The following is a 15,967-nucleotide window of genomic DNA, read 5'->3' as shown; positions in this document are numbered from 1 at the left end:
GTGTATATTAAAGAGAATGGCCGTGCTGCCCGGGGGGAGCTGCTTCTAAATCACTCTGAACTGATGGATGTCTGTGTTTCTCAGAGGTGGGGTTTGGGAGTTGGGGGTTTCAGATGAGGCCAATCACTACTCAGCAGTCTGCAGTGCTTCGGTGGAGAGATTTCCAGATGGCAAAGCTCTCTTTTCTGACTCTGCTGCATCTTCTCTGTACAAACGAGGCCCGTTATTGGCATTTCTAATAGCCTTTGGAGATGCATGTGTCACTCTCTGGGCTGGGTAATTTATAGAAGGCCTCACCCTTCCCTACCTCATCTCTCTCTCTCTCTCTTCTCTCGTTGCTTGAGAGATCTCTGGCTAGTTTTCATTATTGAAAAAGGCCCCCCCCCTCTCTCTCTCTTTCTCTCTCTCTCCATTTCCTTCCTTATTAGATCTGCGATTCCAAGAGCACATTAGGATATTAAATCCAGGACGAGGATGGATGCTGCCTGCCGACTTGGCAGGATCTCCTTCCTTTTCTCTCTCTCTCTCTCTCTCTCTCTCTCTCTCTCTCCTCAGAAAGAAAGGATCCAGGAGACGGTGGAGAAAGTGTGATACGGACAGCTGTGTTTACACTCATAGATTTTTATAAGCACGTTTTGTTGAATCATATAAAAATGATTGGGAATTTCACATATCACTGTTGTCCAATGAAAACAGGCATCTCTGTGTTTGTGGAGGTGTAGTTTACTACATCATTTGAACACAGCAGCTGTCCTTCACTCTGTGTGAGAATTTGATGATGAATAAACCAGTAGAACATTTTCCTTCTATTAAAATTACAATTGTGGAGTTATGTGTTTGTTGTTGTTGTGGTTGGGTGTGTGTACAGCAACTATATCCAATAATGTCTTTAGAGAAAAATAAACGAATAAAAGTTCTTTTATTAAAAGATTGATGAAGAATGTGCTGTAGATGGTTCTATACACCACCTTTTAGAAGTGTTCCAAAAGCGGTCCCTCTGTTGTGATGTCGAACCTGTTCTTTGGTAAAGTCACTATACATCTCTCTGACAGAGTTCTGTTGGATGACAACACACTCCCCACACACTCGTCCCTGCTTTGCACTGCTGCACTTAACCGACAGCTGGACAGAGACCTGGGCCGGGAGCAGGCCTCTCTGTCCGTCCTAGACCCTGGATCCCCACGTCTCCCTCTTTGTGCTCTGCTTTGCCGAGTCTAAAACCTCACACAAAGCTGCCCCTTGTGAGCTGGGGAATGACGAGCGGAGGCTAGCACAGTAGCCACACTGTCATCGCTCGGATCCCACTGACGCGCCACTGAATAAAGACGTGCATGCATGCGCCCACGCCATCCAGCCCCCGCTGGCGATCAGGGCCGCAGGAGCATTCTTCATGACATGGAGGCATCTGTTACGGCCAGATCCACAGCCATTGGTCATTCCTCTGGCTCTGAAGTGGAGCAGAAAAAAAATAAAAAAATACGAAGAATGCCTTTCTTGTGAAAGCTGTTTTGCGGGGTCCTGTTACCGACCGTACGTACTTCTGAGACAAAAAGGAGACACTGGCCTCATCCAGACAGCTCCGTATTCCTGAGAGAGATTACTGTTTTAAACGGGACTATCACGTCCCAAAGGAAGGAGCTGGCAGAGGAGGAGGCTTCAAGACGTGCCCCAGGACTCATCCGTACTTTCTGATAAGCTTCTCCTCAGCTCCCTTCATTGAATATTCTGCCTTTAATTAAAGATGGAATCAATGGGGAAGCACCCTGCCACCTGATGTAGTCACACAACCTCGTTCACATTCTGTCAGCGTGCTACACTTGTAAAATAGAACCGGACATTTGTCTGTGTCACCTGAGCTCTCCCTGATTGAGGAGCTGAGATGGATGGCGATGCTGATGCCTCGCTAGAGCTCATAGGTCATACATGCCCACATCCCTCCAAGTCAGCCAATTTAAGAGCCCTGGGGCTGCTGGGAGTATGCCTCCAGGCCCCTGGCAGCACGGTTAGGGAGACAATCTCCAATCTGGGGGCAGCACACATGAGCGAGAGAACAAGCTCGGTGTGAGAAACCGTGTCCAGTTTCCCTGCCGTGTCCCGCGTGAGCTCGGTACGGCCAGAACTCCCTCGCCCCGTCTCGGTTGGGGCTTGACACAATCTTGGGGCCAACGCCTGAATGGGGTTTTTGTTGGGGGTGAAGGGTGGTGGTCGATCCTTTCTTTCAGAAAATGAAGGGAGGACTAACAACGATGGCCTTCTTAACATGGCACGCCATTTGACCTACATCCTCCCTCCGAAGTTGTGCATTAGAGATGAGGAAGGCGCACACATGCTCAACTCGATTACACGGATGATCGGAGGTCTGCTGGGCTCCAGGCTTGTTTTTGCTCACTGACATGTTTCATTCACTCCAGCAATTATCGCCCACAACGGACATTTACAGAGCGGCAGTTCACCACTGCTTTATGTGTAATTCTAATATGGAATGTACGTGTAAATATATGGACTAATCTGTCAATCTAGCTGTGTATTTATCAATCTATATCACCACTGTCCAAGGCTTCTCCAAAATAGTCATTTAAAAAAAAAAATCATTGTGAATTTCCATGTAATTTTGCAGCATTTCTATTGGTTCATTGATCAGGAAATTTCCACACCGTGTGAAGAACAGCTGCTGTGTTCAAATGATGTCATAAGCGAAGCCTCCACAAACACGGTGGTAGATATTTTCCTTTGGACCGTGATGATGTATTTTCTGACCGACGGCCGGCGCTCTCTAACACACCATTAAACACTGAGGCCGACAGCAGCACTCATGAGGCCACCGGAGCTGATTTCCCAAGCTGACACAAGCAAAGGCAGCTCTACAAATGCTGGACAATGCTGTCAAACGTCAGCAGCAGTTTAACTGATACTATTAATAAGTCACAACTGCTATTGTCAGTTAAAAGGGACAGATTACAAAAAAATAATAGCTGACCAACCCACACACTGTGAAACAAGACCATCCAGTCATCCCAAAACATGGGATAAATTGAGCCGTTCTGATTCTGCTCCACTTCTGACTTCAAGTTCAGAGACTTAAGAACTGTCCCGCCCCCTCGTCTGAGTCTGTCCAATCACAGCACTGGACCCGTGTTTATGTGAGAGCGCAAAGACGAGGTTAAACTCAGCAAAACAGACACAATGTGTGCAGAGAAATAAGAGCACTGAGTAAAAACAAATGGAGTAAAAACCAGAGCCTCGCTCCTCACTGCTGTGCGCTCGGGGTCGGGGTGAACAGCGAGCGGCTCATTATTATTTAAAGGAACAGGTGCTGAAAGCGGGCGTTGTGAACAGGGCTGTTTACACAGGGGGAGAACACTGCTGTGGGGCTCGTGGGACCAAAGCAGGTCACAGACGTTTCTTTAAGAAACAGAACTGTGTTCCACTGTGGAGACAAGGGGGAGTATGTCTCCTTTAAAACCTCTATTCATTGGCATTCAGTCGGCATTTGGCGGAGAGAACGATTTACAGTTTAATCACAATAAGCAGCCATTTACAGGCCTCTTACTGACATTGCATGGGAAAATTACCCAAGAGGGGAATCAAACCCCTCTCTACATTAAGGTAATTGTTGTTGTTATGGTGTTATGGACTTCATTTGTTCAACTTTGTTAAGTCTATGGTTCTGTGATTATGGTTAAAAATGGCGATCAGAAAAACAGCCACACGGAAAAAACACACTCCGCTCGAGAGTAATTACAGTGTTTAACGAACATATACGCACCTACTCCATAACATCAATCATGCTCAGGACGAAAAGTGCTTGACAAGCTCTCGAAAGATGACTCTGCACTAACTCTTCTAATGTCACATCTAAAGAAAACCACGCCTCAGGTTTGTTCAGTTCAAACCCCCTGTGAAGGTCCTCAGGATCTGTGCTTGGTCTCAAAGTGGCACTTCACTTTCTGCTTTTGATTAAGGCCCAGTTTTGGACCCCGTACGACCCACTGGATTAGAACCAACCACAAGAAGAACGACCACAACCTGCTCTGTCTGTCCTTTAAACACTCGCTTTACAGCCTCAGCTTTCCATATTTTGGAACAGGACACAATGTCCTCACTGTCACCTCGTCATCCGCCTCTCTCTCTCTCTCCCTCTCTCTCTCTCGTCCCTTTCACTCTCTCTAGAATGATGTAGGCGACTTCGTGAAGCTAATATTTAACATTTTACAGCTTTTACATTTTGTAACAGATATGAAATCTTTTTAAACGTAAACACATTGGGGGCAGTGACAATGTCCCATGACTCTGGACACCCTCCTAAACCCAGCAGTTACAGGACAAGACAAAAGAGCTGGACCCTCCCCCCCGTAGTGAGTTATTAACCTGCACCCCCTCGTCCACCCACCTTCCCCCCTGCCCCCCGACGGTGGATTTCAGCTCACTTCCAGTGTTTTCAGCAGCCCCTCGGAGAATGCTGAGTGCTTTGAAACCAGTCCTCTGTTTTCCCTTCTTCTCACTGCTTCTTTCATTCCCCTCCAGCAGCAGAAAGCCCAGAGGTCTACACTACACCCCACACCCCACCACCACCACTTACTCCCTCTGAAGCGCTAATATGGAAACAGAAAAGCACTACAAGGAGCCAGCTCTCCAACTTGGAGACAATGTGCCGTATCTGACAGCGGTCGTGTACGCTCAAATCTCACTGGACAGGACACGGTCTGAGGGGCTTGAATTAGGGCTCTGCAATTTGGGGAGAACGTTGAACTGTTATTTGTTAAGACAGGGTGGAAAAATGTCAGAGATCATAGAAACAGTGTCTCTTCAGATGTGAGCATCGCACTCATCGTTTCGTGAACGTTGTGATTAGAAACATCCTCAAATATATGACTCTGGCTTCTTAATGCAAACACAAAATGGAAACAGGCGACAGCTCCGGGGTCCATGATTCAAATCGAGGGTGGCAGCAGTTCTGTTTTGGTCGAGCAGGTGTTGATACACACGTCAGATCAATTAGGTCCCAAACGGTTCAGAGCCTCATGAATTAATGTGCTTTATTCTTTATTGGTGGTCACTAGAGGCTTGGAGTGTGTGATGTTTACACTGTGAGCACTAGCACTAGCTCATTAGCTGTGTTAACAGCACAAGCCTCTGTACCTTCACTGCAAGAGAGAGAGACGGGGGGGGTCACCTTAAACAAAACCAATGCGCCAGAAGACAGTTGTGGAATCTAGGGTTCTGTGGTGTGATGTGTTCTCCCTGTGTCTGCATGGGTTTCCTCTGGGTGCTCTAGTTTCCTCCCACAGTCCAAACACACACGTTGGTAGGTGGAGTGGGTATGAGATCATAAAATATATAATTTATAACTGGGAAATTACTCTTTTCCTGAGTGTACACCAAAATCTGTAAATAATGTAGACAACAGATGTTTATTTGAGGGGAAAAATCCACAAAATTATCCACAGAATTCCAGGGGAAATTGTATTTATATATTTACTATTTTATTTAACCTTGAATTTATCCAGTAAGGTCTTATTTATAGTGGCAACTAAGCAAGCTGCAGGGAATATATATGAAGGAAAAAATATATATCCAAGGAATATTGATGCTGTAATTCGTATAAATAACATAAAAGGAAAACACAACACATCTTCCTCCAGACCCCATTTGGACCTCATTATCTTCAGATCTGTTCTTGTGCTCCGCTATAAACTGAGGATTTTTTAAAACTCATTTTCTGTCAGCTATGTATCTCACACACATTAAGAAGACCACGGTTTAACGAAGGGCAGTGGTGATTAGGGAGGTATTCCAGGGAAAAAACACACAAAAAAAACTCACACTAATTAACGTGTCTGACTTTCAATTAACAATGACCTGAATCCCTCAGACGGCCGAGAAGAGCTGCTTGTTCAGAACGGAGGATTGTTCGTCTCTGGCTCTCGTTCACGAAGAACAATACACATCTTCACTGTCTTTATAAAGGCTCAGTTAAATTCTGTGCATTACAGGGTTATAAAGACGAGTCACACATCACCCAGCCCCTGCTCATGCCGTCAGTCCACAGTGGTACAACACCACAAGGACCTCTCTGTCCTTTCGGCCCGAGAGGGACACGAGAGCTTCAGTTCTCAACGAGTCTACAGCCATGTTCATTATTTAACACCATCCATAAAATCCATTGTAAGTTAGAATTACAAAGGGGTATTAATTTTATAAAACTGTAGCTGTGTTTGAAAATGAAAATAAAAATTCCAATTCTGAAAAATGAATAAATGTGTAATGAATGAATGAATAAATATAAAAATATAATAAAATAAAGTATTGTCTGAGCTGGTAGTTGTATGGTTCATGGCTGATTTGGTTGGTGGCCAGTGTTGTGGGTTAACGGTTGTTGGTGTCTGTTTTGGTAAGTGGTAAGTTTGGTTGGAGGCTGGTGGGTGGTTTTTGTTGGTGGCTGATTGGGTTGTGGGTTAATAGTTGTTTTGGCTGGTGTTTGGTTGATGTTGGAGGTTGGGTTGGCTGGTGTTGGTGGGGTTCTTTAGTGGTTGGTGGGTGTTTGTTTTCGTTGGTGGCTGATGTACTTGGTAGTCAGGGTGGTTGTTGTGACTGTGCTTGATGAAGCTGATGTCTGGATTAGGTGGTGGTAGGTTTGGCTGGTGTTGATGGTGTTGGTAAAGTCATTCTTCTATTGGTGTTTTGTTTTTTGGGGGATGACTCTAGCTTTTTTGGCTTTTGGTTTTTGTTGGTGACTCTTGAGTAGTGTGGATGGTGGGGTTAGTGGTTATTGGTCGGTTTGGTTGGTGTTAATTAGACTGATGTTTGGTCTGGCAGGAGACTGGTGTTTGGTGGCTGGTGGTGGGTTTGGGTGGGGTTTGGTTGTTGGTTTGGCTGGGGTTTGGAGGCTGGTGGTGGGTTTGGCTGGGGTTTGGAGACTGGTGGTGGGTTTGGCTGGGGTTTAGTGGTTGGTTTGGCTGGGGTTTGGTGGCTGGTGGTTGGTTTGGCTGGGGTTTGGTGGCTGGGTTTTGGTTGTTGGTTTGGCTGGGGTTTGGTGGCTGGTGGTTGGTTTGCCTGAGGTTTGGTGGCTGGTGGTTGGTTTGGGTGGGGTTTGGTTGTTGGTTTGGCTGGGGTTTGGAGGCTGGTGGTGGGTTTGGCTGGGGTTTGGAGACTGATGGTGGGTTTGGCTGGGGTTTAGTGGTTGGTTTGGCTGGGATTTGGTGGCTGGGGTTTGGTGGCTGGGTTTTGGTGGCTGGTTTGGCGACTGGTGGTGGGTTTGGCTGGGGTTTAGTGGTTGGTTTGGCTGGGGTTTGGTGGCTGGTGGTTGGTTTGGCTGGGGTTTAGTGGTTGGTTTGGCTGGGGTTTGGTGGCTGGTGGTTGGTTTGGCTGGGGTTTGGTGGCTGGGTTTTGGTGGCTGGGTTTTGGTTGTTGGTTTGGCTGGGGTTTGGTGGCTGGTGGTTGGTTTGCCTGGGGTTTAGTGGCTGGTGGTTGGTTTGGGTGGGGTTTGGTTGTTGGTTTGGCTGGGGTTTGGAGGCTGGTGGTGGGTTTGGCTGGGGTTTAGTGATTGGTTTGGCTGGGGTTTGGTGGCTGGGTTTTGGTGGTTGGTTTGGCTGGGGTTTGGTGGTTGGTTTGGCTGGGGTTTGGTGGTTGGTTTGGTGGCTGGTGGTGGGTTCGGCTGGGGTTTGATGGTTGGTTTGGCTGGGGTTTGGTGGCTGGTGGTTGGTTTGCCTGGGGTTTGATGGTTGGTTTGGCTGGGGTTTGGTGGTTGGTTTGGCTGGGGTTTAGTGGTTGGTTTGGCTGGGGTTTAGTGGTTGGTTTGCTGGGGTTTGTTGGTTGGTTTGGCGGTTGATTTGCTGGGGTTTGGTGGTTGGTTTGCCTGGGGTTTGGTGGTTGGTTTGGCTGGGGTTTAGTGGTTGGTTTGTTTTGGTTTGTTGGTTGGTTTGGCTGGGGTTTGGTGGCTGGTGGTTGGTTTGGCGGCTGGTGGTGGGTTCGGCTGGGGTTTGGTGGCTGTTTGTTGGTGTTTGGTTTAGTTGGGTCTCTATTTCTGAGGCTGAGTGCGTACAGAAGTAAAATATTAAAATCACAGACTGTACATTACAGCGCTCCTCAGTCCTGGATGTGTGTCCCTTCATTGTGACAATCACACGCCTGTCATCCTCCCGCTCGTTTCACAGCAGGTCAAAAGTCTGATTCATGTTTTCAAAACACATCCTTGTCTTTTTTAGAAGATAATTACGGTGTGCTCAGAAACGGGGCGCGACACAGAAGAACAGAGATGCGTCATGTTGCAGCAACTCTTTCCAAGCCTTAAATTGCTACACCTTCTCGCAAAGGAAGGTATCAAAGAGGCTCGGGGAAAGTTGGAAGCAAAGGCAGCAGCACTGACAGCATGTGTGTGTGTGTGTGTGTGTATGTGAGAGAGAGAGAGAGAAGCGTGGGTGGGTGGGTGGGTGGGTGGGGGGGGGGGGCTCTGACACTGATGGGGAAAGAATTCCAATTGAAGTGGATATGAGTGGCAAACAACAAGCGCAAGAGAGAGAACAGGATCTAAGTTTAGACCTGGTCTCCAGACAAAAGCAGCAAGCTCACCGTTAAATTAGGAGCTGGCTGATAAACTGACGAAATAACGCAGCACCACATTCCTGAACGCTGCTGTCCGACCGGGGGACTCCTGGCTCACACCGCGCAACCTTTTACTCTGCTCACCACTTACAATTTAAAGGTTGTATTCATAAAGACTCCCTCCTGGGAACATCATGTTTACACTTGTTAGTGTGTGTGATAGACAGATAGATAGACAGACAGACAGACAGACAGATAGACAGAAAGACAGACAGATCACAGAGGGAAATTCAAGAGTGCGTGTGGTGTTTAATCTTGTTAGTGTGTGTTAGAAGGCGTATCCATGTATGAATAATCCGTGATGCCGCGTGGTTGATCGTTCTTTAAAACCACAGTGCTCCTAGCACATTCTCAGAAACATCAATTCAGACAGCCAGGGTTTCATACCTCACACATCTAAGGAACCAACCCCAGTGTGGGGCATGCAGAGCAGCGAGAGAGTGGTGGGTGGAGAAAGAGGCGGGGACTAATTGAATATTCATAGAGCTGCATGTACTGAATGGACGTGAAGTCTAAAATTACACCTCTGCAACTTTCAAAAATGTCTAAATGTAAAATGTTAATGAACAGACAGCAGTGTTTAAGGAGGTAGTAGATGATTGGAGGGGGTCCTTCAAGCTACAACTTTAATCAACACAAAACATGTAAAAGCTTGTTGGAAGAGCTGTTTAAGTCAAAACTGATTTTTGACAAAAGCAACTTTAGAGAGATCCCTAGAAAACTATGAAAACTTGTATAAACAGTGAGCCTCAGTAAAGTAACACACACACACACACACACACACACACACACACACACACACACACAGACAGACCTGTATTGAAAAGCATGATGGAGCAGCTAAACATGAGCCTAAGGCTGTCATGATCAATACCAAGCTGTAGCTGAAGCGATATAAAGAACGTCTCGTCTCTAACGTTCCACAGGGTTTGGATAAGAAGGCGTTCACAAATCTTTGGCCACACAAGTGTAAATCTGCTCATAAACACAACACACCAGAGCAGACACAAACTCACCCCTCTCAGGAAAGTACAGAACTTTACTGATGTACACATGCTTGAGTAAATGAAAGCAGCTAATGTCCAAACCTGTAACGCACTGCTCCGACTGACAATAGGTCAGACATTAGCATGATGGCCCAAGAGCAAGGTGCTCACTGACCCGGCCAGAAAAAGCCTCTTTAAATCTGGAATACTCCACGTGTTGACAACGTGTAAAGCTGTACCTATAAATGACCCACACAGAAAGCACCCACCATGACTCATGGGCAGAAGGAAGCAGCAGATGAGGAAGAAGAGGTGGAAAACGTGTGTAATACGAGTGGTCATTTTGTTTTTAGCAGTAGTCCAGTAACAAATTTGTCAGTGGTATATCAGGAGATGACCTTGAAAGTCAGAAAACGGATAAAACGAGACGTTCTGATACTGCTCCGCTTCTGACGTCAAGTACAGAGACTTTAGAATGGCCCCGCCCCCTCGTCTGAGTCTGTCCAATCACAGCAGGAAGAAAGAAAACAGAGTGAAAACAGCTAAAAACCAGAGCTTCTCCTCGATCCTCACTGCTGTGCGCTCGGGGTCGGGGTGAACAGCGAGCGGCTCATTATCATTTAAAGGAACAGGTGCTGAGAACAGAGCTGTTTACACAGGGGGAGAAAACTGCTGTGGAGCTTATAAATATATGTAAAACAATGGTTTTATAACATCACAAAATGGGTTGTTTCCATAGCTTCGCTTATATATGGAAATATAAAGATGTATTTATATATACACCTCTATAAATAATGAAAATGTCCATGGTATGAGCCTTTTAATGAGCATTGAATGAAGGATCCGTGCTTATATTTTTCCCGTCGTATGATGGCAGCTTTTATGAACCTCCAGTTCTTCAGAGCTTCATTCATCATATACCACTGCATTCCGTCTGAAATGATATTCCAGAATAGTCAAGAGGTTTTCCAGAAATAAAAGCGAGGCCTTCCAGTCAAACCACATGCCCGCTTCTCTTTCTAATCCTGGAAGTCACACTGCAAGCCCGAGGCCCCGGCCACTGATGTCACCGTACAGGCAAATGATCGATATCTCTGCTGAACTCTTTGATAAAGCACCACTTACAGATGATCAACTCTGCTCCAGCACCAGCCGCCTCGGGCCTCTGTGATGCGTCGCGCTCGGCTTTGAACTGCAAACACCGGAGGAGAAAATAAACAAGAAAGAGAAAACGAAAAGCCAAGGCAAATTTGCATTAATCACATGCATTTATGCCAAGCATATACAGACGCTCAGAATCTACAATCGCTGCTAACGACGTCCTTATCAGAGCGGCCGGATTACTGATAGCTGGCTGCAGAAATAGAGCTGCAGTCTGAGACTCTGGAGAGGAGAAGAGTGAGACGCAGACCTGAGCACATCACTAAACTCAAAGCATTACTTTAAAGGCACTGTCAGAAATCATTACTTCCTCACAACACAAGATTCTACCACTTATACCACCTTTAAACGCCTGGACTCTAAGGGGAGGTTCTCAACAGCCACAGATCTTCCTTTAACTGCCCCTGACCTCCTTCTGTTTCTCTCCCACTGCTCAGAACAGTCTCACCTTTCTCTGGACTGAGCCCTTTTGACCCAGAGCTGTGGACAGAGATCATTCGCCCTAAAGCTGAGAAGCTTCTACAAACTCTTCATCTCTCTGTGAAACACACCATCCCTCAGAACGGAGACGGACACATGACTCCACCGGTCTCACATGGTGAGAAAGGCAGATCTCAGACATGTCTCGTGTGTCTCAGCCCCTCATCACAGCCTCATGAGGTGCGTGGGGTCTGGCGATGAGACGGAATGGACAGGGGAGGACTCTACAGACTCGGGACGTCTCGGACCAGTGCTGGACTATTACAGTGCGAGGTATATTTGCCTTTAAAGTATAAAATACTGACTAATCTTGCTGCATCCATTAACGGATGGGTCCAAAAAAACAGGCGGTCTGCATTCGCTAACGATTCTAATATCAGTGCGTACCCACTTTGACAGTACGAATCGGTGCTGCTTTAGTCTCCTGAGTCACGGAGTGTTTGGGTGGACTGCGGGGTGGACAGCATGCATCAGTGAGTTTTCAAAAGGTACAGGCCAGTTTAATTACAATGGTGAGTGTAATTATTTTCACACCGAGGAGACGGTGCAGAAAGGGTCTTCCGACCAAAGCTAGAAGAGGGTTAGCTCACTGAATATCAATCAGGCTGAGCAGGGAGAGAGGATGAGGGATTCCAGGGGCTGGGGATTTCTCAGGAATAAGATCTACTGAATCACAGAAGGTCCAGGTACGATACGGTCATCTCCTGACAAGTATTCTTGTAAAACCCAGAGGCCTATCTTCCAAAGGAAATGCATTATTTTTATGGAAAACGTATATAAATATGTAAGTGCTGTAGAAGAATATCTGAGAGGGGGTCTTACGCCGACAAGAGGCTTAATCTGAGACCAGGGCTAATGTGATTTGCTACGTGCATCCAACAGGGACAATTACTTGAATGTGATTCGCTAAAAAAAGATACTTAGTCAGAGCCCGAGCGGATCCAAATATCAAGTGGGTGACGTTGAAAGGCCCTCGCTGCTCGGTGGACATTTTGGGTCGACTTTCATGTTTGGCTTTCGCTGCAGCTGTAAGCGCTGAGAGGACGCAGCACAACGGACTTCTGAGGAAAAGACTTATGAGGAAAAAAAGATATAAATAATTAAAATAAACCTAGCCCTTAATCCCAACCCTCCCCTCTCCCCCCCTCTCCTTCCTCCCCCTCCCCGTCCCCATCCCCCACTTCAAGTTTCACCCATCGTTTCACCCACGACGCATCTCCAATCAAAAGCACTCCCTTCACTCTGTTCCCTACACTCAGCTTCCAGTGGAAGTCCAAAGCAGTGCCGAAGCGCCGCTATCTTTCGCAGGCATTTGGCTCTTGGCGCAGCAGACAAAACAAGTCCCCTGTCTTTCTCAAAAATGCAGACCACGCTGCACTCGCTCTCAAATAGTTGTGTAAATTCATACCGCAGCTCTGAATTCTGGAGTCTAAGATACAAACAACTTAACACAGGATTCGTGCAGCAATAAATAATAATTATAAATAATTTCCTTGTACAGTATATTTTCACATTGATGTGTGAATCTGGAGCCCACCAACCGACACACTGTGAAACAAGGCCACACAGTCAGTTTACTGGTTGCTGCCTAAGCCTGAGAACATGGGGTAAAACGAGTCGTTCTGATTCTGCTCCGCTTCTGACGTCAAGTGCAGGGAAAGGCCCCACCCACTCGTCAAAGACGAGATTAAACTCAGCAAAGCAGACACAACGAGCGCGGAGGAATAAGAGCACTGAGTAAAAACAGAGAAGAAAGAGAACAGAGTGAAAACAGCTAAAACCCAGAGCTTCTGCTCCTCGCTCCTCACTGCTGTGCGCTCGGGGTCGGGGTGAACAGCGAGCGGCTCATTATCATTTAAAGGAACAGGTGCTGAAAGCGGGCGTTTTGAACAGGGCTGTTTACACACTGCTGTGGGCTTTTTACCAAAGCAGGTCACAGATGTTTCATTAAGTAATAGATACTAAGACATGTTCTCTTGTCGTTTTTGGAAATAAAAAAAACATTAAATATACACAAATAAAAAGAGCTTCATGTGCCCCACGGCTCCTCTGACCCCTCACTGTAGATTAGAGCCAATAAACATTTCACATCAAACTGCTTTGCATAGATTAGAATCACAACTAATGAATTATGCATTTAAGAGATGTTAAAGGGTCGTGTCAGTGTTTCCTGTTAGTGGTTACTCTAAAATACTGAGTTATAGCTTGGTCAACGTATAAGGACCATATAAGGGCTTGGTAATTAAATTAGACGCCCAATACTAACGTCCGTCATTCACCCCCTGAGACAGGCTCTGAACCTTTGCAGTGTAGTTTTTTTAAGCGTGCCTCCCCTCCCTCACATCTCCAACAATAGAGCAGAGTGCTTGCCCCCAGGTCTCACCCAAGTACTGTGAAAATGTACGAACATCTGTCGAGCACATTGCCATCTGCCACCCAAAGCCCTGGAGCTGTGACCGCGGACAGGAGCCGCATGCTCGCCGGCTTGGGGCTGGCCTGCGTGGGCTAATCCAGACCCACATGACCACAGAGCTTGTGACTCCCATGAACTCAGAGAGAAGCTTGTGTTGAGGCTTGGGTGGAACTCAGTGACCTGTGGGTAATGAAAGGTCCACTAATGGGACCTGGCAGCGTGGCATTGTCCACTTCTAATTTGGTTTGTCAAGTGGATAGAGGGGGATCTACTTTAGGTGGCTAGACATAGACACACACACACAACATCACTGTCCAAAGAGAAACATCTATCTCCAAAACAGTAGTTTTAGGAGAAGAAAAACCCTTCTTAACTTTCCATGGAAGTAAACGACATTCTGGAGCATTTCGATTGGTGTGAAGTGGTAAAATAAACATCCACGATCATGGAGACATAGTTCTCAGTTTTTCTTTCGACAGCAGCGATGTACAAAGGGCTTCCTTCTGGTTTTCTCTTGGGAATCACATCCAAGGATGACCAGCGCTATAATGTGGCCACTCCATGTTTATTAGAAAAGACTCTACTAATTTATTCACATGATATATATAGGTTTACAAGAACAGGACATACACAAACAAACTCTTTAACCCACAACTGGCCCTCATTATTATTATTATCATTATTATTATTATCTCCTATAATCCCCCACCACAAAATACATGGTGGGAAATGACCACCTTAATTTACACCATAGTGCCACTATGGGACATCTCTCACACACTCTGGGGTTATACAACACTTTCCCTCACAGCAAACTGAAGAGAAAGCAACAACATCAAACTGAGTTTAGGAAAAAAACGTTCCCACCTTTTCCTGGTCGTGGATGTTTTGTTACGTAGAAAAGAACCACAAATAAACAAGCGCCAGTGGAAACGATGCCAATGTGTTATATATTCCCCGCAGATGTCAACATTGTCCGTCACTCAGTCAGCACTGCAAGAGCCTTTCACTGTACGAGGCGCTCAAGAAGAAATCCTGATGTGAACAATGAGAGAGAGAGAGAGAGAGAGAGAGAGAGAGAGAGAGAGAGAGACAGAGAGAGAGAGAGAGAGAGAGAGACAGAGAGAGATCCAATTACACCAGACAAACGAGGCTCAAACTGAAAAAAATAAAAACAATACACTGGGCCAACTCTACGCTGCTGTAAATTCCCAACCGTGTCCCCAAAATGTCCCCTAAGACACTACCTCCAATGTCCAGACTTAGTCCCAGGCTCGGTGTCCGACCACTGCCCGAAAGGAGCATCCTTAAACCCGCGCTGATCTCACACTTAACAAACCCACATGGAGCACCAAGCCGTACCGAGGCGAGTTGGGCTTCGCTCCGCCTGTTTTCCGTCTAGCCCCGCCTTCCCGGCGCTTCTATTGGCTGCCTTTGCGCCGGCAGCTGTGATCTCATTGGTGCACAGCTTGTGATTCGCTACTGCCGAACAATCCCAGCGCAGGGTGGCGGACAACGGGTGGGAAAGGAAATCACGCCTTTAGCGGTGGTTTAACGTAAAGGAAACGTAAAGATTAAACATTTTCTAAGATGCTTTAACTGCAGTGATCTTCTTAAACACAAAGCACACCTGTTTACACTCAGATCTGCCGGGCAGGGAAGGTCCAGATGTGGAAAATGGCTTTATTGGTATGTGTTAGAGTGTGTATATTGAAACGCACTGCCCCCTAGTGTGTGTGTGAACGTATGTCATAATAAAAAAATATCAAAGCAAATTATAACGATGACTTCAAAGGTAGTTTGGTGCATACACAAGATAAAAGCTTCCACAGAAATCCGAGATTGAGCTAAAATGGTGCAGACAGAGCGTCTGTGTTTATATATAACTTGTTTTTACACCATTATTTAAATTAAACAGCACAGGAAAATGTCATTAATTCATTAACACTTCATTCAGTTTAACGAAGAAACTGCACTGTCTCCTCCTTCAACATCTACGGCTGGAGTGCCCTTGATTCTAGTGTCATGTTGCTTTGTGTGTGTGTGTGTGTGTGTACTGCCTCTAACACACTATTGTGTGTGTCTGTTTGTGTTTATTTTTCACTATCACATTTCGTTCACCCACATTAGCCCCGCCCCCACGGTGAAGATATAAGGAGTGTTTCAGCCTGGACTGAGGCACACAAAATGTCAGCCAATCAGCATAGATGTCCTTTGTGTACACATTTGTCTTAAACGCTTGGCAATTAGATCATTTACACTCTCTGTACCTTCAGTGAACAATGAGGTAGCTGCACATGACGTGTTTCTGACGTAGAATATTATA

At 46.2% G+C, this 15,967-nt stretch overlaps 1 protein-coding gene across 2 annotated transcripts in view; it reads right to left on the bottom strand.

Annotated features, from left to right (window-relative positions):
- Nucleotides 1–15,022, bottom strand: part of pcbp4 (poly(rC) binding protein 4) — a 101,526-nt gene extending 86,504 nt beyond the window's left edge. The window contains exons 1-2 of one of the 2 annotated variants that reach the window (XM_066671764.1): nt 14,889–14,997; nt 14,509–14,676 (exon numbers count right to left, since the gene is read on the bottom strand). The gene's annotated coding sequence lies outside the window, so the exon portion shown is untranslated. Of the gene's footprint in view, nt 1–14,508; nt 14,677–14,888 lie in introns of both variants that reach the window. The other variant, XM_066671765.1, reaches the window with a different exon arrangement.
- Nucleotides 15,023–15,967: the final 945 nt, after the last annotated feature.

This window comes from Hoplias malabaricus, chromosome 5, assembly GCF_029633855.1.
Source record: "Hoplias malabaricus isolate fHopMal1 chromosome 5, fHopMal1.hap1, whole genome shotgun sequence".
Taxonomy (NCBI): Eukaryota; Metazoa; Chordata; class Actinopteri; order Characiformes; family Erythrinidae; genus Hoplias; species Hoplias malabaricus.
This window is presented reverse-complemented; position numbering and strand designations above follow the sequence as displayed.